Here is a 25,561-nt window from a genome sequence, read left to right on the forward strand (position 1 = left end):
CACATGTATGCTTCCTTTCGAATAACTGAACTTTGCCATGCAGGAAGTTGATTTCAATGCTACTTTTGTGACTTAACAGTCACTGCCAACTTGACATTGCCAATAACACTGGAAGTCTCACGATAATCTTTGCTCTCATTCAAACTGTGCTTGGGGCTTTCAGATATGACTACGTGTCTGTTGAAATAAGGAAGTGCTGTAAACCGGCATGGGTCCACAAAGCATTAGAGCGAAACAATGCAATATAAATAAGGATAACACAGTATTATGGATAATCCAATATGGCACTTGCACTGTTTTTTTTTTACTTTACATTTTTGGCCTTTCAGTTACTGTGTCACAGTGGAAGGGACTCTAAAGGCGGCGGGTAGCCTGGCGGGTAGGAGCGTTGGGCCAGTAACCGGATCGAATCCCCGAGCTGACAAGGTAAAAACCTGTCGTTCTGCCCCTGAGCAAGGCATTTAACCCACTGTTCCCCGGGCGCCGATGACGTGGATGTCGATTATGGCAACCCCCCCCCGCATCCCTCTGATTCAGAGGATTTCAGTTGAATACTTTGTTGTACAACTGACTGGGTATCCCCCACCTTTCTAGTGCCAGTGCATTTCCATTCCTGCTATAAAAGTGAGTGGGCTAAGATACAGTACTCAGTATTCACCAAGGTTCCAGCATCATAACTAGTAACTCTAACTGATCCGGATGACACCCACTCAATAAATCTCTATTATATTCAGGTACCTCCGTATTAAAAGAGGGAAGCTAGCCTAGCTACCACCCATTACCATCACTGTGTTGCCCACTACTACCACTGCTTCAGATCCTAACGTGATCAGAGGGGAGGTTTTTTGTTCTTCAGCATAGCTTTAATGAGCGAGGGCTGCACAGAGAGTTGGAGGGGTGGAATTTAAAAAGCATCGCGCAGGAGCAAGACAGCCATTTCTCAGCAGATAGACTTACCGACCTCTGGTCGAAGTGGAGGAGAGATGTATGGGGGATGGGTAGGTGTGTGTTTGTGTGTGTGCGTGCGAATGTGCCGTATGTATGCTTGCACACGTGCACACCCGTTCGTGAATGTGGATGCAGGACATTTTCAGCAGTAGTTGATTTGTACCTCACAAATCCCTAGGGAAAGAAAACCCTCCCACTTTATTCCCCTTTACTTCTCCCCCTCTTCCCTCTTATCACTGGATCTGGCGGCCTGGGTATCTGGGAATGCCCCAGGGGATTATGGGAAAATGTGCTTGCCCTGGCCAGCTGAGCCCCGATGACGATGGCGGCAGCCAGGGGATGGAGAGGGGCTGTCGTGAGCCTCTGTGGGGCCTGTCCTACTGTAAGCAGAGTGTCAGTAATTACCCAGTATGCCGTTGTGTAATATCCTCTCCGCCTCTATACTGCTCTCCCCCGCCAACCCCCCGACTGTGTAGATGGAGAGTGAAAGGTACGTGGGCCGCGACTGGATCATTACCGGCTTCGTTTTAGCCTCTAGTCACCCCGGGCGGAATGCACTCAGAATGACAAGTGTCAGAGGGGGGTTTGGATATAGCCACCTCTCCAGATAAGAATGTGCTTTTGAATGCATTAAGGAGTCTAGTTTTGCCAGTATGGCTTGCTTCCACTATCCTCCTCACTTCACTATTGTGGGCTTATAGGGTTTGTGTAGATATAGGAGATATACTTGTCGGTGTACAACTCCATTTTTTACCCACCCCCCTCAGCCTAACCCATATCAAATGCCAAACCCGGGAATAGACATCATTTACTCGTCTGGAAACAGGGTTTTTCAATGGCTATAGTTTTTTTTTTCAGGAAAGGGACACTGAACTGCTTCCCACTCTTACAAAAAAATGATTGCAGTCAGAGTGTAGTATACATGCAGTACACTGCAGTATGTTGCAAATGCTGCCTCCAAAATAGCACCTTTTTTTTTTACTACAGTCATTTCGCAGTGTAATTGTTATTCACAGTGCAGTTATTCTGCGATTACTGCGTCCAAAATACCACAGTCAACTGCAGTTACTGCACTTTTACTGTCGTTTCGAAACTCTTTTTTTCGAAACTCTCCATGGAGGATCGGAACAAAAGTGAGGAGCTTTCTTGATGCCACATCACAGGGCGCAATTAGTGGGCTTGAGTCTACACCAAAATTGGACTCGCTTTCCTCGAGAAACAGGGATGTGATTTGCTTGCCCCTTTGTGTCATATTTCCATTTTCCACATTCTTTTGATCTGTATTAGCTGTTCTCTCTATGTTTAGATCCCCCTTTTTCATATCTTGAAGAAAAAAAAGATCCCCAGGGAGTGGCAACAATTTTCTTTTGTATAAATGTATTAGTAGAACGAGGCGAGCTTGTCTCATTACTTATGCTGTGGCATTAAACTTTGATACGACCCACAGCTTTTAGCGTTTTGACGGCAGCCGTGCGAAGCTGTTCATTTCAAGCAAATTTCCTCTGCCTTCATTCCGACAAGCGCACGTGGCTTTCAACAAGATACACACGGCCTGGTTCGCTCCGCTTTTTCCTTGTTTATGCAATCGTAAATTCGGGAACACTGTTTGATTGTAAGGCTTTGTCTAGACTTCCTCACACTCCCATCACCACCCACTGGTATCCTAGTCCCGCTCTCTGTACTCTCAACGATAATTCTTCACTAGAGACAAAGACTTTGTGATACATCTATGTATAGTAAATTCATTTCATTGTTTTTCATCACAGCATCTTGCACATTTACCTATAATTATATGGTATGTGACAAGGTGTACCCTCAGTGTTTTTTTTTATTTGCAGGAATGTCTCATTGCCTCCCTTAACTGTAGAGATAAGCAATCTGACTATATCCAAATATTTGAAAACATGTCAATTGTGATGGCTCCCCCACCCCACACGTGTTACCAAAGTAACCATCTGTAGGGTAATGAAATGCAGGACAACGTTGCCCTCCAGTGGTTTAGAGTGTATCAGACACTGGCTGGAAGTTTTATGAAGTAAAGCAGTTATGGGTGTGATCTGATCTCTCAATCATTCTTGTTCTCCCCTGTCTCTTTTTACTCCTCTCTCTCTCTCTCTATGTACCATCCTCTCTCTCTCTCCATGTACCATCTCTTCTCACGCCTGCCATACACAAATACGGACTCACCCACCCACACACACCTCTCTCTCCCTCTCCAAATGTCCTACCGCCGTCTGTGTTGATGAGGGGTTGCTCTTTAATACATAAAATATTTATCCAGTGGCTTTATGCAACGTTTATGCAACGTTTATGCAACGTTTCACATCTATTTTTTTTTTTTTATCCTGCACGAGTCATTATCGAAATGTGATCATTTTCAAACGGAATGTCATTCATTTCCTGAATCAAATTGGTGTCATAATGACATCATGGAGAGGAAAAACATCTGATAGAAGTTAGACACCTGTTATTTTATTTAAGACAGCAATTTTCTCGCATGCAATGAGAAAAAAGTGATTGCTCATATCTGTGATTTTCAAAGCTTTTTGTGTCACATTCAATATTTCAAAAAGAGAGAGCAAATGGCTTTTTTCCCCCTATGTCACAATGGTAAGGAGGCAATGTTATGTCTACGTGGATGGAATCCATTCCTGAACCACTCAACATCCTCAGCCTTCAGCTGTATTTGCAGCATGCAAATGGAACATGATATCACGCAGTTGCACATGGCGTTTGGAACCGTGGGAGTAAACAATCTCAGCTTGACATGTCCTTGATGGATGTACGTTCCTTACCTGGAATCCTGGGGCTATGCTATGCTAACTGTCACGTTCAATACATGAACCACAGAACACCACATTGTTGTGACAAGTTTTTTTTCTTCTCTCCTCTATCGGAGAGCCGAATGTTATTATTCTCTGCTTTCCCCTAGGTGGGAGAAGGCGTCACAACTTCCTTTGTCCTGTCCAAATGTTACTTCGGCTCATTCATCAGACTCTGGCCACTTGACTCAAAGGAAGGTACCAAGGGAAACAGGTTGACTGGGTTCAGAGGGGAGAGGGTAGGGGGTAGGGGGGCTTTGATAGACAAGGTAATAAATGACTAAAAGTTGTCTGGAACATTCTGTTCAAGTTCGGCCCTCAATAGGTGATTTACATTTACATTTACATTTAAGTCATTTAGCAGACGCTCTTATCCAGAGCGACTTACAAATTACAAATTGGTGCTTTCACCTTATGACATCCAGTGGAACAGCCACTTTAAAATAGTGCATCTAGGTCTTTTAAGGGGGGGGGTGAGAAGGATTACTTTATCCTATCCTAGGTATTCCTTAAAGAGGTGGGGTTTCAGGTGTCTCCGGAAGGTGGTGATTGACTCCGCTGTCCTGGCGTCGTGAGGGAGTTTGTTCCACCATTGGGGGGCCAGAGCAGCGAACAGTTTTGACTGGGCTGAGCGGGAACTGTACTTCCTCAGTGGTAGGGAGGCGAGCAGGCCAGAGGTGGATGAACGCAGTGCCCTTGTTTGGGTGTAGGGCCTGATCAGAGCCTGGAGGTACTGAGGTGCCGTTCCCCTCACAGTTCCGTAGGCAAGCACCATGGTCTTGTAGCGGATGCGAGCTTCAACTGGAAGCCAGTGGAGAGAGCGGAGGAGCGGGGTGACGTGAGAGAACTTGGGAAGGTTGAACACCAGACGGGCTGCGGCGTTCTGGATGAGTTGTAGGGGTTTAATGGCACAGGCAGGGAGCCCAGCCAACAGCGAGTTGCAGTAATCCAGACGGGAGATGACAAGTGCCTGGATTAGGACCTGCGCCGCTTCCTGTGTGAGGCAGGGTCGTACTCTGCGGATGTTGTAGAGCATGAACCTACAGGAACGGGCCACCGCCTTGATGTTATTTGAGAACGACAGGGTGTTGTCCAGGATCACGCCAAGGTTCTTAGCGCTCTGGGACGAGGACACAATGGAGTTGTCAACCGTGATGGCGAGATCATGGAACGGGCAGTCCTTCCCCGGGAGGAAGAGCAGCTCCGTCTTGCCGAGGTTCAGCTTGAGGTGATGATCCGTCATCCACACTGATATGTCTGCCAGACATGCAGAGATGCGATTCGCCACCTGGTCGTCAGAAGGGGGAAAGGAGAAGATTAATTGTGTGTCGTCTGCATAGCAATGATAGGAGAGACCATGTGAGGTTATGACAGAGCCAAGTGACTTGGTGTATAGCGAGAATAGGAGAGGGCCTAGAACAGAGCCCTGGGGGACACCAGTGGTGAGAGCACGTGGCGAGGAGACGGATTCTCGCCACGCCACCTGGTAGGAGCGACCTGTCAGGTAGGACGCAGTCCAAGCGTGGGCCGCGCCGGAGATGCCCAACTCGGAGAGGGTGGATTTCCATGTTAATTTCTCCATACATTTGAGGTAACTGGCACATACATTTGTCCATCAAGATTCTGACTTGTTAGAAGGGGGTAAGTTCCTAACGAGCACCGATATTAGCTGAGATGACCCCGGTAACAAGCTAAGGCAGAGTAGTACTTTAGAAATCCCAACTTGGGAAATTGTTTTATCACTTCAAGCATCATCAATCAATACAATTCCAAAGGCATGAGCCGTATCGGTGGGCAATGACGCATGATAGAACATGTAGGAAGACACAGAGCCCTGCACGTTAACAGCCATAAAAAGATAAGAAAAAGATCAGTTGTCCGTCCTCCTGGGAAACGGCAGCAACAACACTCATTAAAAAGGCATAATAAATAGTAATTTACACTCATTAAAAAAAGCCTCATGGCTGTGGGTAAAAATGACCTTCCCTAACCTCTCTGGAGCTTTTGGGCAGGACGAACCTGCTACTGAAGCTGCTTCTGTATTGCATTCAAGCCCTGTGGAGTCGGTGTGTGGCATTGCCCATGATTATGTGTTTTACCTGGCAGCCTTTTTACGAACACGTCCTGCATTGACTCCTGCTGTGTCTGATTGTTGCACTTGCTTTCTTTATGATGATTTTGCCCAGTTTATTTACTTCCTACTTTGCTAAGTCTCCTTTCCAGCACACAACAGCATCAAACCAAATCAAATTTTATTTGTCACATACACATGGTTAGCAGATGTTAATGCGAGTGTAGCGAAATGCTTGCGCTTCTAGTTCCGACAATGCAGTAATAAACAACAAGTCATCTAGCTAACAATTCCAAAACTACTACCTTATAGACACAAGTGTAAGGGGATAAAGAATATGTACATAAAGATATATGAATGAGTGATGGTACAGAGCGGCATAGGCAAGATACAGTAGATGGTATTGAGTGCAGTATATACAAATGAGATGAGTATGTAAACAAAGTGGCATAGTTAAAGTGGCTAGTGATACATGTATTACATAAAGATGCAGTAGAAGATATAGAGTACAGTATATATGTAAACATATGAGATGAATAATGTAGGGTATGTAAATATTATATTAGGTATCATTGTTTAAAGTGGCTAGTGATATATTTTACATCATTTCCCATCAATTCCCATTATTAAAGTGGCTGGAGTTGAGTCAGTGTGTTGGCAGCAGCCACTCAATGTTAGTGGTGGCTGTTTAACAGTCTGATGGCCTTGAGATAGAAGCTGTTTTTCAGTCTCTCGGTCCCAGCTTTGATGCACCTGTACTGACCTCACCTTCTAGATGATAGCGGGGTGAACAGGCAGTGGCTCGGGTGGTTGTTGTCCTTGATGATCTTTATGGCCTTCCTGTGACATCGGGTGGTGTAGGTGTCCTGGAGGGCAGGTAGTTTGCCCCCGGTGATGCGTTGTGCAGACCTCACTACCCTCTGGAGAGCCTTACGGTTGTGGGCGGAGCAGTTGCCGTACCAGGCGGTGATACAGCCCGACAGGATGCTCTCGATTGTGCATCTGTAGAAGTTTGTGAGTGCTTTTGGTGACAAGCCAAATTTCTTCAGCCTCCTGAGGTTGAAGAGGCGCTGCTGCACCTTCTTCACGATGCTGTCTGTGTGGGTGGACCAATTCAGTTTGTCTGTGATGTGTACGCCGAGGAACTTAAAACTTACTACCCTCTCCACTACTGTTCCATCGATGTGGATAGGGGGTGTTCCTCTGCTGTTTCCTGAAGTCCACAATCATCTCCTTAGTTTTGTTGACGTTGAGTGTGAGGTTATTTTCCTGACACCACACTCCGAGGCCCTCACCTCCTCCCTGTAGGCCGTCTGTCGTTGTTGGTAATCAAGCCTACCACTGTTGTGTCGTCCGCAAACTTGATGATTGAGTTGGAGGCGTGCGTGGCCACGCAGTCGTGGGTGAACAGGGAGTACAGGAGAGGGCTCAGAACGCACCATTGTGGGACCCCAGTGTTGAGGATCAGCGGGGTGGAGATGTTGTTGCCTACCCTCACCACCTGGGGGTGGCCCGTCAGGAAGTCCAGTACCCAGTTGCACAGGGCGGGGTCGAGACCCAGGGTCTCGAACTTCATGACGAGCTTGGAGGGCACTATGGTGTTAAATGCCGAGCTGTAGTCGATGAACAGCATTCTCACATAGGTATTCCTCTTGTCCAGATGGGTTAGGGCAGTGTGCAGTGTGGTTGAGATTTCATCGTCTGTGGACCTATTTGGCATAATACAACACATAAGCCACTACACTGCTGTCAAAAATGCACCACATTTTGTCACACACATTAAAAGATCAGAGCTTCCTTAAAAAGTACAGTCTGGATTGTGATTTCTTTTTTGTTGTTGATATTCTGGGAATTCTCTTTCCAGTTCAGCTTATTGTCCAGTATAACTCCCAAGTATTTATAGGAGTCAAACGGAGCCAATCTCTTCACCAAGCGAATCATACAATTCTCACCTGGCATTGTAATTCTCTAATACATGAAAATGACCAAATATGCTAATTCAAGGCTGAAATCTGACATTATTTCAGTTGTCACAATACGAACGCACTGTCCAAGGCAGCCGACTGACACTATAAGGTCATTCACTCAAAGCCAAGTTTTGCATAAATTTGACTGAGTAAAACAGTAACTACATAAAATTTCAATCACTATGTGTCACGTCATGTTACCATAAAGGACTATGGCATTTTGTCATTTCTACTGAGAAAAGATGAAGGAATATGAAGCTACGCTATCAAATATTGCTTCTAATTTTTAAAAATCATGACAGAAGTTCTATGTTGGAGCCTGAAACAAACACTTGAAAACCTATTGAGAAAATAACATGCGGCTCTGATACACACAATATCGTAATGTACCTGTAGTGAACTGAACACGGCATCTTACACCGCTAGAACATCCCAGCCCACTTGAACTAAACACTGATGGAAAAGTTGAGGAATAACCTTTCTAGATTCGATATTTCTTTATGGTCTAATTTTCACAGATATTAGACACTCTAATGTACTTGTCCTCTTGCTCAGTTGTGCCCTCTTTCTTTTCTGGTTAGAGCCAGTTTGCACTGTTCTGTGAAGGGAGTAGTACACAGTGTTCTACCAGAGAGAATGACATAAGAAAGACTACTAGCTTGATTAAGCCTCCGCCATGAATATCTCACTAGGTTAGGGTATTTAAGCCACCATATATCCACTAATTCCAATATATCCATGACATTCATGATTTCCTTTAGTGTCCGAGGGTGAAAGTTTGTAGTGTGATTTCCTTTACAGTCAAAAGAGGTATTTAAAACGGTATTAAAATCTCTCACTATAATAACAATAGAGTCTAGTGTTACCGTTAAAAAGGTTTTGTCACTTAGAAATGTCCTTGTTTTTGAAAGAAAAGCCCAAAAAATTGTCCGTTAAAATACCATCAAATTGATCAGAATTACAGTGTAGACATTGTTAATGTCGTAAATGACTATTGTAGCTGGAAACGGCTGATTGTTAATGGAATATCTACATAGGCCCATTATCAGCAACCATCACTCGTGTCCAATGGCACATTGTGTTAGCTAAGCCAAGTTTATCATTTTAAAAGGCTAAATGATTTTTAGAAAACCTTTTTGCAATTATGTTAGCGCAGCTGAAAACTTGTTCTGATTAAAGAAGCAATAAAACTGGCCTTCTTTAGACTAGTTGAGTATCTGAAGCATCAGCATTTGTGGGTTCGATTACAGGCTCCAAATGGCCAGAAACAAATAACGTTCTTCTGAAAGTCCATTCTTGTTCTGAGAAATGAAGCCTAATCCATGCGAGAAATTGCCAAGAAACGGAAGATCTCGTACAGCGATGTGTGGTACTCACTTCACAGAACAGAGCAAACTGTCTCTAACCAGAATAGAAAGATGAGTGTGAGGCCCTGGTGCACAACTGAGCAAAAGGACAAGTACATTAGTGTCTAGTTTGAGAAAAAGACGCCTCACTAGTCCTCAACTGGCAGCTTCATTAAATAGTACCCGCAAAACACCAGTCTCAACGTCATAAGTGAAGAGGCAACACCGGGATGCTGGCCTTCCCAAGGATGAACCAGACTAGTGGAGGTCTACAATTATTTTTCTTCTGAGGTCTTGGCTGATTTCTTTTGATTTTCCCATGATATCAAGCAAAGAGGCACTGAGTTTGAAGGTAGACCTAGAAATACGTCCACAGTTTCACCTCCAATTGACTCAAATGATGTCAATCAGAAGCTTCTAAAGCCATGACATCATTTTCTGGATTTTTCCAAGCTGTTTAAAGGCACAGTCAATTTATTGTATGTAAACTTCTGACCCACTGGAATTGTGATACAGTGAATTAATCTGTCTGTAAACAATTGTTGGAAAAATTACTTGTGTTGTGCACAAAGTAGATGTCCTATCCGATTGGCCAAAACTATAGTTTGTTAACAAGAAATTTGTGGAGTGGTTGAAAAACTAGTTTTAATGACTCCAACCTAAGTGTATGTAAACTTCCCGACTTCAACAGTAAATATATTTACCTCAAAAATATATGGTGGATTGGAAATAATGCCCGACAATTACATAGATTAAAGCTGATCCACCCCTAAAATGTTTGTTTTTTTATAATAAAAAAATATTTAAAAAAAAATACTTCTTCTCTCCATCTGAATTCACGTGAAGACACAGGATAGGTTAAAGCAATGTAGTAGTCATTTGACAATTCTTTTTGCATCTGTGCAGGAAAGAGGAGGAGAGACAGCCACTTTTGAGATGCAGCCAAAGTCTTGGCGAGGACATCGTCAAGAGTACATTTGACATGACATGTCTTCCAGCGGAACACTAGAGGGCAGCAAAGTTCTCCCTTACCATCATGTCATCTCTCTCTCTGTCTCTCTCTCTCGCTGGGGTGAAATAGGAACTAATACGTGGCTAACCTGTTATTAAAAATCAAACCAATACCAATGAATATATGGTAGCCTTCTGCTTACAGCTAAGAATAATACAGTTTGACAAAATGTCTAATGGTGTATAGTAAGTGGTCGCTCAACTCTTTTCAATAAATTTTTCACCCCAAATACTTTACCTGCACATTATTCTGCAGGACCCGCACCCCCCGAAAAAGCAAAGTAGGAACATTAACACTATGCCTTCTAATTACAGTCGCTGTACTCATTATATACAGGAGAACTGTCGCCTTATGGTGAGGATAGCCGTGTTGCAAGCCCGGTTTCAGATGCAATCATTAGGCAAGGGCAATTTAAGTGTAGGAAATTATGAAACAGCATCTCTGCCACCAGTAATTACAGATAGTAGTGTAAATCCCCCTCCCCGCACCTTTCCTACATTTCCTTCTGGAAATGCTGTTTGAATGCTCAACTGGTGTCGCTCATTCAGCCGACAAACTTTCAACCGGTTCAACCGGTTCTCCCCATTAAGCAATGAGAGACAGAGGCTGGGCCTTCTCAGGTCTCTTCTCCGCCCGTTACGGGGCCTGAGCCGCTGAAGCCAGACACCATTAGCTCTGACAAATGTAAAACCTTAGTCATTGGCGACTCCATTATTGAAAGATTGTGATATCTCACATCTCAAAATAGGTCTGCTTAATGTTAGATCCCTCACTTCCAAAGCAGTCATAGTCAATTAACTAATCACTGATCATAATATTGATGTGAATGGCCTGACTGAAACATGGCTCAAGCCTGATGAATTTACTGTAATTTACTTACAATGTTCAAATGGAAAAGTCCACAGACCCACTACAAAAGGCTTTCGGAGCCATCATCGACTCAATGAGTTTTGTCCAACATGTGTCCGGACCTACTCAATACCACAGTCATACCCTGGATCTGGTTTTGTCCCGTGCAATACATTTTGTGGATCTAAATGTTTTCCTCATAATCTTGAACTATCTTATTACTTTTGCAATCACAATAAATAATCTGCTCAGACCCCAACTAAGGATCATCAAAAGCCATGCTATAAATTCTCAGACAAAATTCCTAGATGCCCTTCCAGACTCCCTCCATCTACCCAAGGTCGTCGGAGTACAAACATCGGTTAACCACCTAACTGAGGATCTAAATGTAACCTTGCATAACACCCTAGATACAGTTGCATCCCAAAAACAAAAAACATTTGTCACAAGAAAGTAGCTCCCTGGTATACAGAAAATACCAGAGCCCTGAAACCAGCCCTGAAACCAGATTCCAGAAAATTGGAATGGAAATGGCGCCCCCCCCTAAACTAGAAGTCTTCAGACTAGCTTGGAAAGACAGTTCCGTGCTGCTCGATCATCCAATTTTTCCAACCTAATTGAGGAGAATAAGAACAATCCAAAATAAATGTTTGATACTGTCACAAAGCAAACTAAAAAGCAGCATTTCCCAAGAGAGGATGGTATTTACTTCAGCAGTGATGAATTCATGAACTTTAAAGAAAAGATCATGATCATTAGAAAGCAAACTACGGACTCTTTGAACTAATGCTCAGTTGTCCTGAGTCTGCACAGAACCGCCAGAACCTAGGATCAATGGAGACACTCCAATTTTTTAGCCCTGTATTGCATTCATGAAAATAGTCATGGCCTCTAAACCTTCAAGCTGCAAACTGGAACCTATTCCAACTAAACTACTGAAAGAGCTACTTCCTGTGCTTGGCCCTCCTATGTTGAACACAATAAATATCTCCCTATCCACCGGATGTGTACCACACTCACTAAAAGTGGCAGTAATAAAGCCTCTCTTGAAAAAGCCAAACCTTGACCCTGAAAATGTAAAAAAAACTATTGGCCATTCCTCTCAAAATATTTTGAAAAAGCTGTTGTGAAGCAGCTCACTGCCTTCCCGAAGACAAATAATGTATATAATGTATAACACTTCAGTCTGGTTTTAGACCCCTTCATTGCTGCACACGTGAAGATGGTAAATTACCTTTTAATGGTGTCAGACTTAAGGCTCTGCATCTGTCCTCGTGCTCCTAGACCTTAGTGCTTCATTTGACACCATATTGTTTTGGAGAGATTGGTCTACATAGACAAGTGCTTGCCTGGTTTAGATCTTGATCTGTCGGAAAGATATCAGTTCGTCTTTGTGGATGGTTTGTCCTCTGACAAATCAATTTTACGTTTCGGTGTTCCTCAAGGCGAATTTAAGTATGCTCCCTCTCGGAGGACGTGAGCCTTAGGATCATGCCTCAGGACTACCTGGCCCGATGACTCCTGGCTGTCCCCAATCCACCTGGTCATGCTGCTGCTCCAGTTTCAACTGTTCTTGAACCCTGACCTGTTCACAAGACGTTCTTCCTTGTGTGTTGTGCTATCTCACTTGGGGCCTAAAACACCCCATAATTCAATTTGCAATGATTGTACATCCACAGCCAAAACTTAAAACTAACATCAATATGGAGAAGTCAACATACAAGTGTAAGTAAAAACTAATGTAAATCAGTTACAAATTGTGCAACTAATGCACGATGGTACAAACACGTATCGTAAAAGTAATGTTGTTTTTGTTTGGTTAGCTTTTGAAACGATAGCTAGAGCATACTACTTTCCCTGAAATCAGATATTGTAATTTTGGATTTACCTGATATCATCGGATGGCTACTTTCGATGTCTGCGGTTGTGTTGTCTTCTAGCCAAGATATGAAATGCAATAATATGTAACTGTAGGGCACATAAAGCACACACACAACAGCTACCCGTGGATCCATGTTGACACAACTGTGAAGTGATGAATTTCCAGGCAAGGGTGGTCCATTTGAATTTCCTTCCTTCGCCCCTTGGCCTGAAAGTGTCAACATCATGATATGCAATCATCATACATCATGATATGCAATCAGAAGTGTCCACTTAATTTGAGGGCTGAGGGGAGAGGGTTGTCTTTTACATGTTTGGAAAGCAGCCATTGTCTGTCTACCCTCAAAATACTATTTGAAAGCACTTGATTTTAAGGGGGCATCAGGATTTGAAGTCTGTTGCACTTCCACCTCTGTTAGGAACTGTCTGACAGAGAAAAACTATTGAATGAGGGACATTTTAGACTGAGTAACATAACCAAAAAAGCAGCACTCCCTCTCTCAAGATACACTTAGAAAGCACTTGATTTCAAGGGGGTGCCAGGATTTGAACGTGAGAAATTGTCTAATAAGGGACATCTTTCACTGAGTAACATATTCTAAAAAAAGAGTGCTCTACCCTCAAAATACTCTTTGAATGCACTTGATTTTAAGGGGGCATCAGGATTTGAACCTGGGACCTCTTGATCTGCAGTCAAATGCTCTACCACTGAGCTATACCCCCTCTGCTAGAAACTATCTAAAGGTGGAAAAATTGTCTAATAAGGGACATTATAGCTGGAGATCAACAAAAACTGATAAAGAACACATTTTCTCTGAAAACATACCTAGGTAAAGTATTTGATTTCAAGTTGACAAAAAAATTACAATCTGAGACCTATTGATCTGAAGTCTGTTGCACTTCCACCTCTGTTAGGAACTGTCTGACAGAGAAAAACCATTGAATGAGGGACATTTTAGACTGAGTAACATAACCAAAAAAGCAGCACTCCCTCTCTCAAGATACACTTAGAAAGCACTTGATTTCAAGGGGGTGCCAGGATTTGAACGTGAGAAATTGTCTAATAAGGGACATCTTTCACTGAGTAACATATTCTAAAAAAAAAGAGTGCTCTACCCTCAAAATACTCTTTGAAAGCACTTGATTTTAAGGGGGCATCAGGATTTGAACCTGGGACCTCTTGATCTGCAGTCAAATGCTCTACCACTGAGCTATACCCCCTCTGCTAGAAACTATCTAAAGGTGGGAAAATGGTCTAATAAGGGACATTATAGCTGGAGATCAACAAAAACTGATAAAGAACACATTTTCTCTGAAAACATACCTAGGTAAAGTATTTGATTTCAAGTTGACAAAAAAATTACAATCTGAGACCTATTGATCTGAAGTCTGTTGCACTTCCACCTCTGTTAGGAACTGTCTGACAGAGAAAAACCATTGAATGAGGGACATTTTAGACTGAGTAACATAACCAAAAAAGCAGCACTCCCTCTCTCAAGATACACTTAGAAAGCACTTGATTTCAAGGGGGTGCCAGGATTTGAACGTGAGAAATTGTCTAATAAGGGACATCTTTCACTGAGTAACATATTCTAAAAAAAGAGTGCTCTACCCTCAAAATACTTTGAAAGCACTTGATTTTAAGGGGGCATCAGGATTTGAACCTGGGACCTCTTGATCTGCAGTCAAATGCTCTACCACTGAGCTATACCCCCTCTGCTAGAAACTATCTAAAGGTGGAAAAATTGTCTAATAAGGGACATTATAGCTGGAGATCAACAAAAACTGATAAAGAACACATTTTCTCTGAAAACATACCTAGGTAAAGTATTTGATTTCAAGTTGACAAAAAAATTACAATCTGAGACCTATTGATCTGAAGGATTTGATCATGAAGGAATTGTCTAATAAGGGACATTATAGATGGGAAACCTAACAGAACACTATTGATCTGCAGTCAAAATGATTTTACCCCTCTGCTAGGGACATTTTAAAGTAACAAAACCAAAAAAAACAGCACTCTCTTTGAAAAGATACCCATAGAAAGCACTTGATTTCAAGTTGCAAAAGATTTGAACGTGAGAAATTGTCTAATGAGGGACATCTTTCACTGAGTAACATCTTCTAAAAAAAGAGTGTTCTACCCTCAAAAACTCTTTGAAAACTTGATTTTAATGGGGCACAGGATTTGAACCTGGGACCTCTTGATCTGCAGTCAAATGCTCTACCACTGAGAAAGTACTCTGCTAGAAACTATCTAAAGGTGGAAAAATTGTCTAATAAGGGACATTATAGCTGGAGATCAACAAAAACTGATAAAGAACACATTTTCTCTGAAAACATACCTAGGTAAAGTATTTGATTTCAAGTTGACAAAAAAATTACAATCTGAGACCTATTGATCTGAAGTCTGTTGCACTTCCACCTCTGTTAGGAACTGTCTGACAGAGAAAAACCATTGAATGAGGGACATTTTAGACTGAGTAACATAACCAAAAAAGCAGCACTCCCTCTCTCAAGATACACTTAGAAAGCACTTGTTTCAAGGGGTGCCAGGATTTGAACGTGAGAAATTGTCTAATAAGGGACATCTTTCACTGAGTAACATATTCTAAAAAAAGAGTGCTCTACCCTCAAAATACTCTTTGAAAGCACTTGATTTTAAGGGGGCATCAGGATTTGAACCTGGGACCTCTTGATCTGCAGTCAAATGCTCTACCACTGAGCTATACCCCCTCTGCTAGAAACTATCTAAAGGTGGAAAAATGGTCTAATAAGGGACATTATAGCTGGAGATCAACAAAAACTGATAAAGAACACATTTTCTCTGAAAACATACCTAGGTAAAGTATTTGATTTCAAGTTGACAAAAAAATTACAATCTGAGACCTATTGATCTGAAGTCTGTTGCACTTCCACCTCTGTTAGGAACTGTCTGACAGAGAAAAACCATTGAATGAGGGACATTTTAGACTGAGTAACATAACCAAAAAAGCAGCACTCCCTCTCTCAAGATACACTTAGAAAGCACTTGATTTCAAGGGGGTGCCAGGATTTGAACGTGAGAAATTGTCTAATAAGGGACATTTTTCACTGAGTAACATATTCTAAAAAAAAGAGTGCTCTACCCTCAAAATACTCTTTGAAAGCACTTGATTTTAAGGGGGCATCAGGATTTGAACCTGGGACCTCTTGATCTGCAGTCAAATGCTCTACCACTGAGCTATACCCCTCTGCTAGAAACTATCTAAAGGTGGAAAAATGGTCTAATAAGGGACATTATAGCTGGAGATCAACAAAAACTGATAAAGAACACATTTTCTCTGAAAACATACCTAGGTAAAGTATTTGATTTCAAGTTGACAAAAAAAAAAATCTGAGACCTATTGATCTGAAAACCTGTCTAAGGAACTGTCTGGGAATTAAGACTTCATAACCTCTGTTAGAACACTGTCTGACTTTGAAAAACATTAATGAGGGACATTTTAGACTCAAGTAACAAAAGACCAAAAACCAGGATTTGAGCCTGGGACCTCTTGATACACACTGAGAAAGCACTTGATTTCAAAGGGGTGCATTTGAGATCAACAAAAACTGATAAAGAAATTTTCTCTAATAAGTATTTGGACTCTTTCAAAAATTACAATCTGAGACCTATGATCTGAAGTCTGTTGCACTTCTGTTAGCAATGTTGTCTGACAGAGAAAAAATTGATGAGGGAGAAAAACATCAAAAAAAATGATAAGGGCACTTGAATTTGAACGTGAGGGGCAGAGGATTTGAACCTGGGACCTCTTGATCTGCAGTCAAATGCTGATACCACTGAGCTATACCCCTCTGCTTGAAACTATCTAAAGGTGGGAAAATGGTCTAATAAGGGACATTATAGCTGGAGATCAACAAAAACTGATAAAGAAAACTTTTCTCTGAAAACATACCTAGGTAAAGTATTTGATTTCAAGTTGACAAAAAAATTACAATCTGAGACCTATTGATCTGAAGTCTGTTGCACTTCCACCTCTGTTAGGAACTGTCTGACAGAGAAAAACCATTGAATGAGGGACATTTTAGACTGAGTAACATAACCAAAAAAGCAGCACTCCCTCTCTCAAGATACACTTAGAAAGCACTTGATTTCAAGGGGGTGCCAGGATTTGAACGTGAGAAATTGTCTAATAAGGGACATCTTTCACTGAGTAACATATTCTAAAAAAAAGAGTGCTCTACCCTCAAAATACTCTTTGAAAGCACTTGATTTTAAGGGGGCATCAGGATTTGAACCTGGGACCTCTTGATCTGCAGTCAAATGCTCTACCACTGAGCTATACCCCCTCTGCTAGAAACTATCTAAAGGTGGGAAAATGGTCTAATAAGGGACATTATAGCTGGAGATCAACAAAAACTGATAAAGAACACATTTTCTCTGAAAACATACCTAGGTAAAGTATTTGATTTCAAGTTGACAAAAAAATTACAATCTGAGACCTATTGATCTGAAGTCTGTTGCACTTCCACCTCTGTTAGGAACTGTCTGACAGAGAAAAACCATTGAATGAGGGACATTTTAGACTGAGTAACATAACCAAAAAAGCAGCACTCCCTCTCTCAAGATACACTTAGAAAGCACTTGATTTCAAGGGGGTGCCAGGATTTGAACGTGAGAAATTGTCTAATAAGGGACATCTTTCACTGAGTAACATATTCTAAAAAAGAGTGCTCTACCCTCAAAATACTCTTTGAAAGCACTTGATTTTAGGGGGGGGGCATCAGGATTTGAACCTGGGACCTCTTGATCTGCAGTCAAATGCTCTACCACTGAGCTATACCCCTCTGCTAGAAACTATCTAAAGGTGGAAAATTGTCTAATAAGGGACATTATAGCTGGAGATCAACAAAAACTGATAAAGAACACATTTTCTCTGAAAACATACCTAGGTAAAGTATTTGATTTCATCTGAAGTCTGTTGCACTTCCACCTCTGATCATGAAAAATTGTCTAATAAGGGACAACTGAGATAACATAACCTAATAAAGAACACTCCCTCTCTGAAAACATACCTAGGTAAAGTATTTGATTTCAAGTTGACAAAAAGATTTGAACCTGAGACCTCTTGATCTGAATAAGGGCACTTTCTGTTAGGAACTGTTCTAAAAACAGAGAGCTCTAAAAACATCTTTGAATGAGGGACATTTTAGCAGAGCATTTGAACCTGGGACCTCTCTCTCAAGTCAACACTCTAGAAAGACTTGATTTCTGGGGCGCCAGGATTTGATCCTGAGAATAATAAGGGACATTTTAGCTGGTGATCAACAAAAACTGATAAAGAAAACCCCTCTTTCTCTTTGAAAACATACCAACAAAAACTGATAAAGTAAAGTAAAGTATTTGATTTCAAGTTGACAAAAAAATTACAATCTGAGACCTATTGATCTGAAGTCTGTTGCACTTCCACCTCTGTTAGGAACTGTCTGACAGAGAAAAACCATTGAATGAGGGACATTTTAGACTGAGTAACATAACCAAAAAAGCAGCACTCCCTCTCTCAAGATACACTTAGAAAGCACTTGATTTCAAGGGGTGCCAGGATTTGAACGTGAGAAATTGTCTAATAAGGGACATCTTTCACTGAGTAACATATTCTAAAAAAAAGAGTGCTCTACCCTCAAAATACTCTTTGAAAGCACTTGATTTTAAGGGGGCATCAGGATTTGAACCTGGGACCTCTTGATCTGCAGTCAAATGCTCTACCACTGAGCTATACCCCCTCTGCTAGAAACTATCTAAAGGTGGGAAAATGGTCTAATAAGGGACATTATAGCTGGAGATCAACAAAAACTGATAAAGAACACATTTTCTCTGAAAACATACCTAGGTAAAGTATTTGATTTCAAGTTGACAAAAAAATTACAATCTGAGACCTATTGATCTGAAGTCTGTTGCACTTCCACCTCTGTTAGGAACTGTCTGACAGAGAAAAACCATTGAATGAGGGACATTTTAGACTGAGTAACATAACCAAAAAAGCAGCACTCCCTCTCTCAAGATACACTTAGAAAGCACTTGATTTCAAGGGGGTGCCAGGATTTGAACGTGAGAAATTGTCTAATAAGGGACATCTTTCACTGAGTAACATATTCTAAAAAAAGAGTGCTCTACCCTCAAAATACTCTTTGAAAGCACTTGATTTTAAGGGGGCATCAGGATTTGAACCTGGGACCTCTTGATCTGCAGTCAAATGCTCTACCACTGAGCTATACCCCTCTGCTAGAAACTATCTAAAGGTGGAAAATTGTCTAATAAGGGACTTATAGCTGGAGATCAACAAAAACTGATAAAGAACACATTTTCTCTGAAAACATACCTAGGTAAAGTATTTGATTTCAAGTTGACAAAAAAATTACAATCTGAGACCTATTGATCTGAAGTCTGTTGCACTTCCACCTCTGTTAGGAATTTGATCATAGAAAAATTGTCTAATAAGGGACATTATAGACTGATCTACATAACCTAACAAAGAACACTCTCTCTTTGAAAACATAGAAATGCTCTACCACTGAGTACTTGATTTCAAGGGGTTGACAAAAGATTTTGAACCTGATAAAGAAACCTCTTGATGTAAAGTAATCAATTGAAAAAAATTACCACCTCTGCTAGGAACTGTTCACTTCCACTGAGAGAAAAAACATCTAATGAGGGACAAGAGAGCTCCCTCCTCAAGAAACACTGAGAAAGCACTTGATTTCATGGGGGGCCAGGTGATCCTGAGAAATTTAAAGGTGGATTTTAGACATTATTGATCAACAAAAAATAAAGAAAACTCTTTTTGAAAACATACCCATAAAGTGTTTGATTTCAAGTTGACAAAAAAATTACAATCTGAGACCTATTGATCTGAAGTCTGTTGCACTTCCACCTCTGTTAGGAACTGTCTGACAGAGAAAAACCATTGAATGAGGGACATTTTAGACTGAGTAACATAACCAAAAAAGCAGCACTCCCTCTCTCAAGATACACTTAGAAAGCACTTGATTTCAAGGGGTGCCAGGATTTGAACGTGAGAAATTGTCTAATAAGGGACATCTTTCACTGAGTAACATATTCTAAAAAAAGAGTGCTCTACCCTCAAAATACTCTTTGAAAGCACTTGATTTTAAGGGGGCATCAGGATTTGAACCTGGGACCTCTTGATCTGCAGTCAAATGCTCTACCACTGAGCTATACCCCTCTGCTAGAAACTATCTAAAGGTGGAAAAATGGTCTAATAAGGGACATTATAGCTGGAGATCAACAAAAACTGATAAAGAACACATTTTCTCTGAAAACATACCTAGGTAAAGTATTTGATTTCAAGTTGACAAAAAAATTACAATCTGAGACCTATTGATCTGAAGTCTGTTGCACTTCCACCTCTGTTAGGAACTGTCTGACAGAGAAAAACCATTGAATGAGGGACATTTTAGACTGAGTAACATAACCAAAAAAGCAGCACTCCCTCTCTCAAGATACACTTAGAAAGCACTTGATTTCAAGGGGGTGCCAGGATTTGAACGTGAGAAATTGTCTAATAAGGGACATCTTTCACTGAGTAACATATTCTAAAAAAAGAGTGCTCTACCCTCAAAATACTCTTTGAAAGCACTTGATTTTAAGGGGGCATCAGGATTTGAACCTGGGACCTCTTGATCTGCAGTCAAATGCTCTACCACTGAGCTATACCCCCTCTGCTAGAAACTATCTAAAGGTGGAAAAATTGTCTAATAAGGGACATTATAGCTGGAGATCAACAAAAACTGATAAAGAACACATTTTCTCTGAAAACATACCTAGGTAAAGTATTTGATTTCAAGTTGACAAAAAATTACAATCTGAGACCTTTGATCTGAATGAAAAATTGTCTAATCTGACAGAGAAAAACCATTGAATGAGGGACATTTTAGAGAAAAAACCAAAAAAGCATTGAATAACACATTATAGATGGCGATCTACATAACCTAACAAAGAACACTCTCTCTTTGAAAACATACCCATGACGTATTTGATTTCAAGTTGACAAAAGATTTTGAACCTGAGCCCTCTTGATGTGAAGTCTATTGCACTTCCACCTCTGCTAGGAACTGTCTGACAGAGAAAAACATTGAAGAGGGACATTTTAGACTGAGTAACATAACCAAAAAAACATCAAGATACACTTGAAAGGACTTGATTTTATTTGCGTGAGAAAGAGGGACACTGAGTAACCTAAAAAAAAGAGTGCTCTACCCTCAAAATACTCTTTGAAACACTGAGAAACCTGGGTGACAGTCAAATGATTTCATACCCCTCTGCTAGAAACTATCTAAAGGTGGGAAAATTGTCTAATAAGGGACATTATAGCTGGAGATCAACAAAAACTGATAAAGAAAACTTTTCTCTGAAAACATACCTAGGTAAAGTATTTGATTTCAAGTTGACAAAAAAATTACAATCTGAGACCTATTGATCTGAAGTCTGTTGCACTTCCACCTCTGTTAGGAACTGTCTGACAGAGAAAAACCATTGAATGAGGGACATTTTAGACTGAGTAACATAACCAAAAAAGCAGCACTCCCTCTCTCAAGATACACTTAGAAAGCACTTGATTTCAAGGGGGTGCCAGGATTTGAACGTGAGAAATTGTCTAATAAGGGACATCTTTCACTGAGTAACATATTCTAAAAAAAGAGTGCTCTACCCTCAAAATACTCTTTGAAAGCACTTGATTTTAAGGGGGCATCAGGATTTGAACCTGGGACCTCTTGATCTGCAGTCAAATGCTCTACCACTGAGCTATACCCCTCTGCTAGAAACTATCTAAAGGTGGGAAAATGGTCTAATAAGGGACATTATAGCTGGAGATCAACAAAAACTGATAAAGAACACATTTTCTCTGAAAACATACCTAGGTAAAGTATTTGATTTCAAGTTGACAAAAAAATTACAATCTGAGACCTATTGATCTGAAGTCTGTTGCACTTCCACCTCTGTTAGGAACTGTCTGACAGAGAAAAACCATTGAATGAGGGACATTTTAGACTGAGTAACATAACCAAAAAAGCAGCACTCCCTCTCATACACAAGATACACTTAGAAAGCACTTGATTTCAAGGGGGTGCCAGGATTTGAACGTGAGAAATTGTCTAATAAGGGACATCTTTCACTGAGTAACATATTCTAAAAAAAGAGTGCTCTACCCTCAAAATACTCTTTGAAAGCACTTGATTTTAAGGGGGCATCAGGATTTGAACCTGGGACCTCTTGATCTGCAGTCAAATGCTCTACCACTGAGCTATACCCCCTCTGCTAGAAACTATCTAAAGGTGGAAAAATTGTCTAATAAGGGACATTATAGCTGGAGATCAACAAAAACTGATAAAGAACACATTTTCTCTGAAAACATACCTAGGTAAAGTATTTGATTTCAAGTTGACAAAAAAATTACAATCTGAGACCATTGATCTGAAGTTTGCACTTCATGAAAAATTGTCTGACAGAGAAAAACATTGAATGAGGGACATTTTATAGATGGCACTCCCTCTCTCAAGATCTTAGAAACATAACCTAACAAAGAACACTCTCTCTTTGAAAACATACCCATGACGTATTTGATTTCAAGTTGACAAAAGATTTTGAACCTGAGCCCTCTTGATGTGAAGTCTATTGCACTTCCACCTCTGCTAGGAACTGTTCAACTGAGAGAAAAAACATCTAATGAGGGACATTTTAGCAGAGCACTCCCTCTCTCAAGAAACACTGAGAAAGTACTTGATTTCATGGGGGCGCCAGGATTTGATCCTGAGAAATTGTCAGGATGAACCTGGGACCTCTTGATCTGCAGTCAAATTTTAGCTGAGCTATACCCCCTCTGCTAGATAAAGGTGGAAAAATGGTCTAATAAACATTATACTGGAGATCAACAAAAACTGATAAAGAACACATTTTCTCTGAAAACATACCCATAAAGTGTTTGATTTCAAGTTGACAAAAAAATTACAATCTGAGACCTATTGATCTGAAGTCTGTTGCACTTCCACCTCTGTTAGGAACTGTCTGACAGAGAAAAACCATTGAATGAGGGACATTTTAGACTGAGTAACATAACCAAAAAAGCAGCACTCCCTCTCTCAAGATACACTTAGAAAGCACTTGATTTCAAGGGGGTGCCAGGATTTGAACGTGAGAAATTGTCTAATAAGGGACATCTTTCACTGAGTAACATATTCTAAAAAAAGAGTGCTCTACCCTCAAAATACTCTTTGAAAGCACTTGATTTTAAGGGGGCATCAGGATTTGAACCTGGGACCTCTTGATCTGCAGTCAAATGCTCTACCACTGAGCTATACCCCCTCTGCTAGAAACTATCTAAAGGTGGAAAAATGGTCTAATAAGGGACATTATAGCTGGAGATCAACAAAAACTGATAAAGAACACATTTTCTCTGAAAACATACCTAGGTAAAGTATTTGATTTCAAGTTGACAAAAAAATTACAATCTGAGACCTATTGATCTGAAGTCTGTTGCACTTCCACCTCTGTTAGGAACTGTCTGACAGAGAAAAAACATTGAATGAGGGACATTTTAGACTGAGTAACATAACCAAAAAAGCAGCACTCCCTCTCTCAAGATACACTTAGAAAGCACTTGATTTCAAGGGGGTGCCAGGATTTGAACGTGAGAAATTGTCTAATAAGGGACATCTTTCACTGAGTAACATATTCTAAAAAAAGAGTGCTCTACTCAAAATACTCTTTGAAGCACTTGATTTTAAGGGGGCATCAGGATTTGAACCTGGGACCTCTTGATCTGCAGTCAAATGCTCTACCACTGAGCTATACCCCTCTGCTAGAAACTATCTAAAGGTGGAAAATGGTCTAATAAGGGACATTATAGCTGGAGATCAACAAAAACTGATAAAGAACACATTTTCTCTGAAAACATACCTAGGTAAAGTATTTGATTTCAAGTTGACAAAAAAATTACAATCTGAGACCTATTGATCTGAAGTCTGTTGCACTTCCACCTCTGTTAGGAACTGTCTGACAGAGAAAAACCATTGAATGAGGGACATTTTAGACTGAGTAACATAACCAAAAAAGCAGCACTCCCTCTCTCAAGATACACTTAGAAAGCACTTGATTTCAAGGGGTGCCAGGATTTGAACGTGAGAAATTGTCTAATAAGGGACATCTTTCACTGAGTAACATATTCTAAAAAAAAAAGAGTGCTCTACCCTCAAATACTCTTTGAAAGCACTTGATTTTAAGGGGGCATCAGGATTTGAACCTGGGACCTCTTGATCTGCAGTCAAATGCTCTACCACTGAGCTATACCCCCTCTGCTAGAAACTATCTAAAGGTGGAAAAATGGTCTAATAAGGGACATTATAGCTGGAGATCAACAAAAACTGATAAAGAACACCTTTTCTATGAAAACATACCTAGGTAAAGTATTTGATTTCAAGATGACAAAAAATTACAATCTGAGACCTGTTGATCTGAAGTCTGTTGCACTTCCACCTCTGTTAGGAACTGTCTGACAGAGAAAAACCATTGAATGAGGGACATTTTAGACTGAGTAACATAACCAAAAAAGCAGCACTCCCTCTCTCAAGATACACTTAGAAAGCACTTGATTTCAAGGGGGTGCCAGGATTTGAACGTGAGAAATTGTCTAATAAGGGACATCTTTCACTGAGTAACATATTCTAAAAAAAGAGTGCTCTACCCTCAAAATACTCTTTGAAAGCACTTGATTTTAAGGGGGCATCAGGATTTGAACCTGGGACCTCTTGATCTGCAGTCAAATGCTCTACCACTGAGCTATACCCCCTCTGCTAGAAACTATCTAAAGGTGGGAAAATGGTCTAATAAGGGACATTATAGCTGGAGATCAACAAAAACTGATAAAGAACACATTTTCTCTGAAAACATACCTAGGTAAAGTATTTGATTTCAAGTTGACAAAAAAATTACAATCTGAGACCTATTGATCTGAAGTCTGTTGCACTTCCACCTCTGTTAGGAACTGTCTGACAGAGAAAAACCATTGAATGAGGGACATTTTAGACTGAGTAACATAACCAAAAAAGCAGCACTCCCTCTCTCAAGATACACTTAGAAAGCACTTGATTTCAAGGGGTGCCAGGATTTGAACGTGAGAAATTGTCTAATAAGGGACATCTTTCACTGAGTAACATATTCTAAAAAATAGTGCTCTACCCTCAAAATACTCTTTGAAAGCACTTGATTTTAAGGGGGCATCAGGATTTGAACCTGGGACCTCTTGATCTGCAGTCAAATGCTCTACCACTGAGCTATACCCCTCTGCTAGAAACTATCTAAAGGTGGAAAAATGGTCTAATAAGGGACATTATAGCTGGAGATCAACAAAAACTGATAAAGAACACCTTTTCTCTGAAAACATACCTAGGTAAAGTATTTGATTTCAAGATGACAAAAAATTACAATCTGAGACCTGTTGATCTGAAGTCTGTTGCACTTCCACCTCTGTTAGGAACTGTCTGACAGAGAAAAACATTGAATGAGGGACATTTTAGACTGAGTAACATAACCAAAAAAGCAGCACTCCCTCTCTCAAGATACACTTAGAAAGCACTTGATTTCAAGGGGTGCCAGGATTTGAACGTGA

At 40.7% G+C, this 25,561-nt stretch overlaps 18 non-coding genes across 18 annotated transcripts; all 18 read right to left on the reverse strand.

The window, feature by feature from the left end:
• Positions 1–13,547: 13,547 nt before the first annotated feature.
• Positions 13,548–13,619, reverse strand: trnac-gca (transfer RNA cysteine (anticodon GCA)). Its single transcript has one exon. It is a non-coding gene; the product is annotated as a tRNA-Cys (tRNA).
• Positions 13,620–14,045: 426 nt separating this feature from the next.
• Positions 14,046–14,117, reverse strand: trnac-gca (transfer RNA cysteine (anticodon GCA)). The gene has a single exon. It is a non-coding gene; the product is annotated as a tRNA-Cys (tRNA).
• A 422-nt stretch (positions 14,118–14,539) lies between these two features.
• trnac-gca (transfer RNA cysteine (anticodon GCA)) lies at positions 14,540–14,611 on the reverse strand. Its single transcript has one exon. It is a non-coding gene; the product is annotated as a tRNA-Cys (tRNA).
• Positions 14,612–15,560: 949 nt separating this feature from the next.
• trnac-gca (transfer RNA cysteine (anticodon GCA)) lies at positions 15,561–15,632 on the reverse strand. The gene has a single exon. It is a non-coding gene; the product is annotated as a tRNA-Cys (tRNA).
• Positions 15,633–16,057: 425 nt separating this feature from the next.
• On the reverse strand, positions 16,058–16,129 carry trnac-gca (transfer RNA cysteine (anticodon GCA)). Its single transcript has one exon. It is a non-coding gene; the product is annotated as a tRNA-Cys (tRNA).
• Positions 16,130–17,156: 1,027 nt separating this feature from the next.
• trnac-gca (transfer RNA cysteine (anticodon GCA)) lies at positions 17,157–17,228 on the reverse strand. Its single transcript has one exon. It is a non-coding gene; the product is annotated as a tRNA-Cys (tRNA).
• A 426-nt stretch (positions 17,229–17,654) lies between these two features.
• trnac-gca (transfer RNA cysteine (anticodon GCA)) lies at positions 17,655–17,726 on the reverse strand. The gene has a single exon. It is a non-coding gene; the product is annotated as a tRNA-Cys (tRNA).
• An 864-nt stretch (positions 17,727–18,590) lies between these two features.
• Positions 18,591–18,662, reverse strand: trnac-gca (transfer RNA cysteine (anticodon GCA)). The gene has a single exon. It is a non-coding gene; the product is annotated as a tRNA-Cys (tRNA).
• Positions 18,663–19,086: 424 nt separating this feature from the next.
• trnac-gca (transfer RNA cysteine (anticodon GCA)) lies at positions 19,087–19,158 on the reverse strand. The gene has a single exon. It is a non-coding gene; the product is annotated as a tRNA-Cys (tRNA).
• An 892-nt stretch (positions 19,159–20,050) lies between these two features.
• Positions 20,051–20,122, reverse strand: trnac-gca (transfer RNA cysteine (anticodon GCA)). Its single transcript has one exon. It is a non-coding gene; the product is annotated as a tRNA-Cys (tRNA).
• A 423-nt stretch (positions 20,123–20,545) lies between these two features.
• Positions 20,546–20,617, reverse strand: trnac-gca (transfer RNA cysteine (anticodon GCA)). Its single transcript has one exon. It is a non-coding gene; the product is annotated as a tRNA-Cys (tRNA).
• Positions 20,618–21,640: 1,023 nt separating this feature from the next.
• Positions 21,641–21,712, reverse strand: trnac-gca (transfer RNA cysteine (anticodon GCA)). The gene has a single exon. It is a non-coding gene; the product is annotated as a tRNA-Cys (tRNA).
• Positions 21,713–22,139: 427 nt separating this feature from the next.
• trnac-gca (transfer RNA cysteine (anticodon GCA)) lies at positions 22,140–22,211 on the reverse strand. The gene has a single exon. It is a non-coding gene; the product is annotated as a tRNA-Cys (tRNA).
• A 976-nt stretch (positions 22,212–23,187) lies between these two features.
• On the reverse strand, positions 23,188–23,259 carry trnac-gca (transfer RNA cysteine (anticodon GCA)). Its single transcript has one exon. It is a non-coding gene; the product is annotated as a tRNA-Cys (tRNA).
• Positions 23,260–23,680: 421 nt separating this feature from the next.
• Positions 23,681–23,752, reverse strand: trnac-gca (transfer RNA cysteine (anticodon GCA)). The gene has a single exon. It is a non-coding gene; the product is annotated as a tRNA-Cys (tRNA).
• Positions 23,753–24,175: 423 nt separating this feature from the next.
• On the reverse strand, positions 24,176–24,247 carry trnac-gca (transfer RNA cysteine (anticodon GCA)). The gene has a single exon. It is a non-coding gene; the product is annotated as a tRNA-Cys (tRNA).
• Positions 24,248–24,670: 423 nt separating this feature from the next.
• On the reverse strand, positions 24,671–24,742 carry trnac-gca (transfer RNA cysteine (anticodon GCA)). The gene has a single exon. It is a non-coding gene; the product is annotated as a tRNA-Cys (tRNA).
• Positions 24,743–25,164: 422 nt separating this feature from the next.
• Positions 25,165–25,236, reverse strand: trnac-gca (transfer RNA cysteine (anticodon GCA)). The gene has a single exon. It is a non-coding gene; the product is annotated as a tRNA-Cys (tRNA).
• Positions 25,237–25,561: the final 325 nt, after the last annotated feature.

Source organism: Oncorhynchus nerka, linkage group LG5, assembly GCF_034236695.1.
Source record: "Oncorhynchus nerka isolate Pitt River linkage group LG5, Oner_Uvic_2.0, whole genome shotgun sequence".
In the NCBI taxonomy this organism is placed as follows: domain Eukaryota; kingdom Metazoa; phylum Chordata; class Actinopteri; order Salmoniformes; family Salmonidae; genus Oncorhynchus; species Oncorhynchus nerka.